The 9,517-nt window shown below is 41.5% G+C and overlaps 1 non-coding gene across 1 annotated transcript; it reads right to left on the reverse strand.

Moving 5' to 3' along the window:
* Positions 1-4,508: 4,508 nt before the first annotated feature.
* Positions 4,509-4,583, reverse strand: TRNAI-GAU. Its single transcript has one exon. It is a non-coding gene; the product is annotated as a tRNA-Ile (tRNA).
* Positions 4,584-9,517: the final 4,934 nt, after the last annotated feature.

Raw genomic sequence — 9,517 nt, forward strand, 5'->3', positions numbered from 1 at the left:
TTCTTTTCTTTTTTTGAACTTTGGAGGGATTTTAATAGTTTCTTTTCTTTTTTTGAGCTTTGGAATATCCCTATTATAACATTCTATACAGTCAAATTTTAAGAACTAATCACTAGATTTGTAGCCCTCAATACACAATGTGCAGAAAAAATCACCCAAGGAGCTTGTTAAAAATTCCCAGGCCCCAACCACTAGGCTACATGCTTGATTCTATAGGTCCAGCATGGGGTGAGAGGTCTGCAATTTAAGAAATTCCAGGAGTGAATTTGTTGCAGAAAGTCCAAGGACGTACTTTGAGAAACTGTCCTTGAGGATTAGGGAATCACCTGGTCTATAGCTCTTGTGTGCAAAGTCTCACATTGTGCACTATAATTCCCACTTCATTTCTACTCCCACTCATCAAGGATGATGGCTTCTGGAGGACAGGGACTAATCTGATGCTCCTGTTTGTATTCCCGGATCCTGGCACAGTTAGTGACTGTTGACTGAATGAGAGAGTAGAAATAGTAGTTAAAATGCCAGAAGGTTGAATATTAATATGCTGAAGTATTTTGATTAAACACTGTAGTCATGAAAAAGAAATCTTTACTTAACCAATAGAAACCTTATATGCCACAAAATCCTAAAGTAAAAATTCCAATTGTGCATATTTTAATACTCATAGTAATTCACTGTTTCCTATCCTCATTCTACTTCCTGGACATACACCTTTTTGAAGTAAGACATTTTCTGCTGTTTTGGAAAACAGCAATAGTATGTAAGCACGTACTTGGAATGAGGCATTATGCTAAGTACTGTGACAAATCAAAGAACTAACAGATTTGATTCCTGCCCTCCAAGAGACTAAAATTTGGAGGGTTTGGATCCTGGTACTGGCCAGCTGCCAAAATAAAAACAACTAAATAAATAATAAATAAAAGAGATTAAAATCTGGTAGTGGGAATATGATGTGCACATGCCTACGGATATCTACAAAACAAGGCACGACACTGTGCGTGCTGGGGAGGGAAGGGGAGTTGGTACCCAGGTTTCTCGTTGGTAGAACTGGCTGGAGGTGGGTGAGGTCATTCCAGGACTGAGCAATAGCAGGATCATGAATTTGTAAACAGCTGCTCATTTTTTGCTGATAGTATTGTTTCTCCTTTTTCTAGTAACAGCACCTCATCTTCCCTTTGGAGGACTCCACACCTCTGCTACATGTGGTCTAAGTGGTATTGGCCTCTCTGGTCAGGGAGTTGGCATCTGTTTAGACCAAGCTGACTCAATTTCCCTGGAATGTGGAATTAATTTTTTTGGGTGGCTGGGGGGTATGGGGATCTGAGCCTGTGACCTTGGTGTTATAAGGCTCCACTCTAACCAGCCGAGCAACTGACCAGCCGTGGAATTTGGAATTTAAACTCAGAATTTCTAAGATTGAAAACCACTGGACCTGATTTATCCTGATGGTGGGACTCTAGAAATACTGTTCTTTATCTCCTGCCACTTGGATCCAGGTGCCTGCCCTTCCTAGGACCTAACTCTATATTTTCCTTCATTTCTTCCCAGTAAATTTCTTATTTTCTTCTTGTTTTATTTTTAAGATAATTTATTATACATACATGTGAGGTACAACGTTGATTTCCAATAGTTGTGTAAATGTGTGGTGGTTAGATCAGGATAGTTTCCTTATTCATCATTATAATACGCAATCATTCTTTGTGTCTGTTGACCAATTCCTCATTAGCCCCCCTCTCTCTCCCAGAGTTGAGATCAGTTGCTTGAAGCCCAAAACCTTAACAGACCCTGTGAGCGAGAAAGCACAAGTTCTACTCAGGGTGCACAAAGAGGCTGTGTTTGGTTGACGTGCAATGTTCTGGTACAAAACAGATTGAGACAATGCTGCATAAACACGTTGAGATGAGACTTAAGGAACTCAAGTGCTTTAGAGGTAATGAGTTCCTTATTACTGGAGGTATTCTTGTCTTGGCTGGATGATTACTTGGTAGAGATGATACGAGGAGATTCAAGCATTAGATGAAATGACCTTGAAGTTCAACTTGAACCTAAAATTCTCAAACTCTTCATAGACGTTTGTTGTCGGTGACTGAGCCCCATAAAGTATATCCTGGCAGGCCAGGACAATCATAGCACAGAGTGAGAGGAATACACAGAGCTGAGTTGTCCCAGGACTGTCTGTGTAGCTTTAACAGGCACCTCGGCTGTTACAGGATCTCAATTGTAAACACATAAACCACCCTTAGAATTTGGGCAAGTGTGCATCTACGTGGAGAAAGATAATTTTACTTTCCCTGCATGAGGCAATCATTTGTAAGCCGTATGAGTTACGGCTGGCTTTTAAAGCAGCAGTCACTGTAATAAAAAAATCCAACTTATGGGCAATTTCAACAATCTCTCTGCATAGCTTTTTCATTCCCAGTGGGATTTGGTTGGGGCTTTGAGAAAGAAGAAAAATTTCATAGTGGTAGTCATTTCAAACCAAGCTGTTAGAATATAGTTGTGAATGAGGTTGGGGTGAGAAGCAGAAAATAATGAGAGGAATGTAAGATTTATTTCAATAGCATCGATTCTCAAAGTGTGTTATAAAATTCTTTTTTTTGGGGGGTGGTAATCAAGTTACCTACCCACAAAGCTTGTTGTGTGCTCTTGGACTGGAAAAAAATGGAATGTAAGATTTATTTCAATAGCATCGATTCTCAAAGTGTGTTATAAAATTCTTTTTTTTTGGGGGGTGGTAATCAAGTTACCTACCCACAAAGCTTGTTGTGTGCTCTTGGACTGGAAAAAAAATTTTTTTTGTAAGGGCTTATTTTGGCCTATCTTGGTTCCTAGTGATGGTTTACAAATTAGCCTTTACGTTCATGTTCTGCAGTTTATAATCACCTGCCAAAGATGATCAGGAGCAGACCATTTCTTAGTTTCAGAACATATACGACGGCATCTTTAAAAAGATAATGTCTCAGGTTTCTGTGTCAAGATGTCCTTTCATCCAGCAAGCGCACAGGTGTTTGCTGTGTGAGAGTGTGGCACAATTTAAAATCTGGTGGGATGTCTTATAAACAACATTGCTTCTTCTGGAACCTATTGAACATGTAAAAATGACAAAGAGCATATGGCCAGTATCAATATTCATTCGGTGAACATTTATTGAGCACATATTGTGTGCTGGATGATAAATGAACATGGTCCCTACTGTTGAACAACTCAATCCTACAGGAGAAACCAACACATGTTACCAACTAATTACGATTCAAGGTGGTTAGGAATGCATAAGTCGAGTCCAGATAAGCAAGCTGTTCTTTTTGCTCAATGCTAAGATGGATGCTCTGATGGTTTCTACATAGAAACTGAAATTGTGTAGAATGTATGGAGAGAAGGCAGGGAAAGATACTGCAGGCAGAAGGAATAATATGAGCAAAGGCTTGGAGGTATGAAGGGTGATCTAGAGTCTGGCTGTAGTACAGTATAGTCCCCAGAAAAGCAGCATTTTGATCCCCTGGGGATTTTGTTAAAAGGCTGATCCGGACCCAGTAGATCTGGAGAGGGGCCCAAGATTCTGCAGTTCTCACAAGTTCCTGGATGATGTTGATGCCGATGGTCCTGAGCCTCACTCTGAGTAGCGAGGAACTAGAGCATCCGAGCACGAGGTTTGTGATGTGGGGCAGTGGGAGACGGGGCTGTGAAGGTCACCCATGCCACTCTAGGAGCATGGAGCTGATCTTGTAGGCAACATCTTTAGGGTTCTGTACAATAGAACACCTGAGTTCTGTTTATATGTTGGTGATTTTCTCCTTTTATCCACAGACATAATTTCGCAGGACTGTTAATTACCATCACTCATCTTGAACTACTTTGACTTCCCTGGCTAAGAGGTATTATTGAATGGCTATAAACATGCTGGTGCTCAGGAGGTTGGAGAGAGCTAAGAGAAATGACTAAAATAAACACCCTGTGGTGTCAAGATACAAAGCAGATGGCCTGTGTCCTAGCACACTTGACATAGTGCCTCCAAACCTGCTGGAACAATTGTTCATGCATTTATTCACTCAATCGTTCAACCCTGTGCCTAGCTCTGTATGCTACATACTGGGGCCTTGGAGGGGGTTGATGGTGGGATAATGAGGAGGGGAAATGGGATCATTTTGACCTGGATTTGAACCCGGACTTGGAAAGCAGTTTTCTTTAGCTTGATAACTCTGAGACAGAGCAGAAGAAAATGCAGGCTCTAGTTTACATGTAGAATTTGAGTAACTGAAGGATAGGAGTTCAATATAGGGGGCTGATGAAGTGTCACTGAAATGTGGATAGATGACGTACACAGTTGTGGGTTAAGCCCCAGTCCAAATGTGTATTTTCCAAGCAGTTTTCGAAGCACTACAAGAGGTCATGTAGATAAGATCTAATGGGATCAAGACGTGGCCCAACACACCATCTCGGAAGAATGACAGAATTTTAGATTGATCCGTACTTGGACCAATTTACCATCTTATTTATTTATTTTACTTGGCAGCTGGCCGGTAAGGGGATCTGAACCCTTGACCTTGGTGTTATCAGCACCACGCTCTAACCAAGTGAGTTAACCGGCCAGCCCCCAATTTGTCATCTTAAAAGAAGTAATGATACGTAGATGGATAAGATTTTTAAAAAATTATTATTATTTGGCTTCAGCCTGACTAAGATGGAAAGGACCTGAAAGTTTGCCAGAAAATGGATTGCTAACTGATGAGAAGAGAAATAAAAAAGTGATTGGGATTCCCCCTACCCATTGCTACACTCAGACAACATACAGCAGTGGGAAAGGCAACAAAGAGTAAAATTCTTTACCTTGTGAGAGGTCTCCAGTTCATTTGTTGTATAGCAACTTTGGGCCAGGTACTTCTTGTAGGATACCCCACTTAATCCTCTACCAGCCTTATGTTCAGCTACCATTGCTGATATTTTACAGTTAAGTAAGTTGAAGCTCAGGGAAGTAGCTTGCCCAAGGTGTCACAGCTTCTAAGTTGCAGTCCAATTTGAGTCTGGGTCTCTCTGGCTACCTGTGCTACCTGCCTTACAATGTAATGGCCATCTATGCCATGAACAATTTGTCTTGAAAGTCGTAAGACCCCAAAATAATTTTAGGAGCAAGTCAAGGTCTCTGTACTAGTGGACCTAATGAAGCCAACTGTGTGAGGGATAAGGTAAAGCCTCAGTGAATTCCTTGGAATGGTTTTTGATGAGAGGGGTGTGTCATCTTGAGCACTAATAGAGGTTTTTATCCCTCTGGGAAAGGGTAAGACTTAGTAGTGTCCACAATGTCCTGAACCCTGATGAAGCTGTGTTCAGCCCTCTAGGAATAGAATTCTTTGTTGGAGAAGCTTTACCAGAATGATTGGAGATGGCTCATAAACCTACCATTAGAAATCTGGAAAAGTAAGATGAATCAAGGATCAGACATGTTCTTGGCTTTAGACCACAGTCTTCCCTTGTTTGGGAAGGCTCCAAATGGATGTTAAGAGAGGGTGAATTAAGCCCCTGGTGCAGAATATTCTATTCTTTTTGGGAAAGCTATGATGGGACTAGGAAATGGAATCTGAAGTAGGTGGGTGATGATGCTAAAGGCTGTTTGTGGGCCCACGAGAAGGCTTGGAGGTAGTGTGGTCTGGTGGAGATCAACGAACAAATAAGAACAGATGTGGAGTGAATGGACCTGAGTTCAATTTTCAGTTCAATCACTCAGTATCAAGAGAGCTTGAACAAGTTATATAAACTCTCTGAAGGCCGGCCCGTGGCTCACTCGGTAGAGTGCGGTGCTGATAACACCAAGGCCATGGGTTCAGATCCTGTATCGGGATGGCTGGTTAGCTCACTGGCTGAGCGTGGTGCTGACAACACCAATCCAAGAGTTAAGATCCCCTTACCGGTCATCTTTAAAAAAAACAAAAACAAAAACAAAACTCTTTGAGATGCCATTTCCCCAGCTATAAAATGAGATTCTTGAAACCTACCTTTCATGGAGATAAGTGAGGTGATGTACATGTCAGGAGCATAGCATGACATCGTATGTAGAGAAGATGCTTCAGAACTTGCTGTGACAGTAAGAGATTATTTAACTAGGACTTTCAACTGAGAAGTAGGGAAGCAAGGAAATTGTGAAATGGTTCTAAAAGGATTTTTTTTAAAACAAGACCATCCATTCCAAAAATAGGGGCACTGTAATAACAAAGAACCGTTTGTATGCTCTTTGCGTGGACATGATGGAGGGTTGCGATCCCGTTGCCGGTCATGAAAAAAGACAAAAAGGAAAAAAAAAAAAAAAAAGAAATACAGAATCTTGGGTCCCACTCCAGACCTACTGAATCAGAATTTGCATTTTAACAAGACATCTAGGTGATTCATATGCACATTACAGTCTGGGAAGCAATGATGTGAAAGACTTGGAGGCCTCTGCAGTCCTCAAGACTGGTCTTCAGGCCTTCATGGTCACTGCTGAAATACTGATTGTCCAGTCTTTTGAGTTGGCTAGAAGTCAGGCATTGCCACTTCCTCTGGGCTTCTATAGCTCCATCAGAGGTCCTGCCACCACTGTGGACCTAGCTGGGCAGGTCTCTACTACTAGCAAAGCACCGGCATCCATTTCCTACCCCCTGAGAACCAATCTCACTCCAGACACTTGAGCCAACAACCTCCTCCTGCATCACTGTTACTGTTCTCATGCAGGTAGGGAGGGAGCATCTGGGACAGGTCCACACAGGCTGGTTTCTCAGCAATCTGCAAGACACACTTTGTTTTCTGCATAGCTCTGTGAAATGGGTACCAGGTGTGGCTGGCCAATGACTCCTCTCAGGAAGAAGGACACCCAGTTCTAGAAATGAATCAGACCACAGCCAGCAGCTCATCTACAACATGGAGAAATGCTAGAGGAAGGAAGTCCAGATTCAAGTTCAGGCTGGACCAGTAAGACTGGGGGTTTGGCTGCTGTATTTTTGTCCTATTAAATAATCCAGGTGTGAGCGGCCACTAGAACTCTTTATCCAGGCTTGAGCAATGACTGTATTTACTAAACTAACATTAAGACGTGTTGTTTAACACAGGGCTTTGGTGACATTTGAATGTCCCACCCCTTGGTTCCCCAAGAACAAACAACTGAGAATTTTAGGATATTTCAATTACTTATTATGAAATGGCAACAGAAAATTCGAAATTAGGGCTGATTCAGGAAATTCAAAGTCTAAGCCTTTTTTTTTTTTTTTGGTGGGTAATTGATGCTTTGGAAAAATAATTTGATTAGAACCCCTAATTCATTTTTATTGTAATTGAAAATAACAAAATCGACACTGTCACTGTAATGTTTGACTAAGCTTTTGAAGATTCATTTATTGTCATGAGATTGTACTATGTTGAAGGAAGAGAAAAAACATCACTGCCAAACTTAGCATGAGAGAAATTTAAGGATAAATGTTCATTAGGTTCCAGGTTTTATTCTTTTGCAAATAAAGGTGAGTTTTAAAAATTGACTTGTAGAGCTGGCTGGTTACAGCTTAGTGTTGTAACACCAAGGTTAGGAGCTCAGATCCCTGTACTGTCCAGCTGCCAAAAACAAGCCAAACAAAAAAATCAACTTGCACCAAATCTCAGGTGAATTGTGCCTGGATTACTCTGGTCTAATTTCTACTGACCATTTGTTCCTATAATTAGAATCACTATCTACATTGCTATTAGTTAAGGCAACCTAATATGTAGATAGATCTGTCATTGAATTGGGTGAAATCAAATTCTCAGGTAAGCCTACAAGTTTTAAGACTCAAGGTGAAGGCTCTGTTTCTCATTTTAACATTGTCAGACGAAGAAGAATGATTTGATTGCTGCTGGATTTTGCATATGTCAGCATAGTAGAAGCTTAGTCATGCAAATCCCTATCACTTAGCATGTCCGTAGCCCAGAAATGCAGAGCTGTGTTTCCATATTTTATCTGTGTTTGTAGTTGAAAGCATGCCTTCTATTGTGCTTTTAAAGAACAGATGTCAGGATCATGTTTAAAGCACATAACCCGAGTGTTGAAAAATGTTTTTCTGCTTTTAAAAGAAAAAAAGAATCCACAATAATGAATTCAGTCTGCCAGTTTGTATTTTCAAGGAATATTTTAACTGTTGAGAGACTTCCCAGCACCTTTAAATATTGTCCTCATACTGTCAAGGAAGGCCAAAGCCATTTTGGACTAACAGTTTCTTTTGCAGATTCACTAAGACAGCAACATATGTCAGTCCCTCAGGGATCGAGACTCCCTTCGACTCGGGGCTTAGAACTTCGGGGCTCTGTGCCCATTCTCATTTATTGAGCAAATGACACACAAGGGAAGCAGTAATAGGCACATTTATTTTGAAGACCTCAATGAGGGTGACCGGAGGTAAGTTAGTGCTCCAGAAAATCAGTTGTAGGGGCTTTGAGGGTTGGAGGGGAGAGGAAGACAGAAGATGCACCACCTCTTTGGGGGCAATGGGAGGTGAATAGGCAGGAATTGGAACACATGGTCCAGGGTCAGGACTCAAGTGAGATTCCAGGTAGGGTGCTGATGAAGGATGCTCCAACAGGGAGACAGTGGGCAGGTCACACCCAGCAGGAGGGGGGATAGAGCTCACAAGACTAGTTGCTCACACCCTGCAACCATTAGCAGCGTTTGACTGAATCTAACTCGTGGGAAGATTGGAACAGTGAGTTCCCAGCACGGAGAGGTGAGGCTCCTCATCTGATCTCACAAGGCAGAGTTTATGGTGTAACAGGCAAGTTCAAGAGCAGTCAAAAGCGCACCAAGCTGGACCAGACCTTTTGAGATTGACTAAAATTGCTCCCTCTTTTGGGAGGTGAGGAACTAAAACCTAGATTGAAAAGCGCAAGTTCAAGAGCAGTCAAAAGCGCACCAAGCTGGACCAGACCTTTTGAGATTGACTAAAATAGCTCCCTCTTTTGGGAGGTGAGGAACTAAAACCTAGATTGAAAAGCAGGTTATTTAATATAATATCTCAGGGCTTCAGCTTCTCTGTAAATCAAAAGGGTTGCATTAGAAGGTTGTCATATTCTTCTTCTTATTTTTTTAATGATTGCAGACTGCCATTCATTTATTTATTTAATTAAAAAAATTGACAAGTAAAAATTGTCTATATTTATGGTGTACATCATGCTTTGATCTAGGTATACCTAGTGGGGTGGCAAAATCAAGGTATTTAACCTATGCAGGTCATCATGTTTCTAATGCAGTGGCAGGATCAGGAGTCAAACCCAGTTCCCTCCACCACCTATTCTACACTCGGCTATATCTGTATTTGACCACTCTTAGAATTGCTTTGCAAATTAGCACTCGCCCATACTAGAGGCTGGGAAGACAGACAAGATGACTGATGATGCTATGAACAAGCAACATGTTAATCATTTTTTAAAAGACTTTGCTTTCCCTTTTATCTGGGCAGTGAGTGTCAAGTTTGGGAGAAAGGTTATGGGAGGGAGCAGGCCCAGGTGTGGAGCTGGAACCAAGTGCCTCTGCCAT

This window comes from Galeopterus variegatus, unplaced genomic scaffold, assembly GCF_000696425.1.
Source record: "Galeopterus variegatus unplaced genomic scaffold, G_variegatus-3.0.2 Scaffold3402, whole genome shotgun sequence".
NCBI classification, from domain to species: domain Eukaryota; kingdom Metazoa; phylum Chordata; class Mammalia; order Dermoptera; family Cynocephalidae; genus Galeopterus; species Galeopterus variegatus.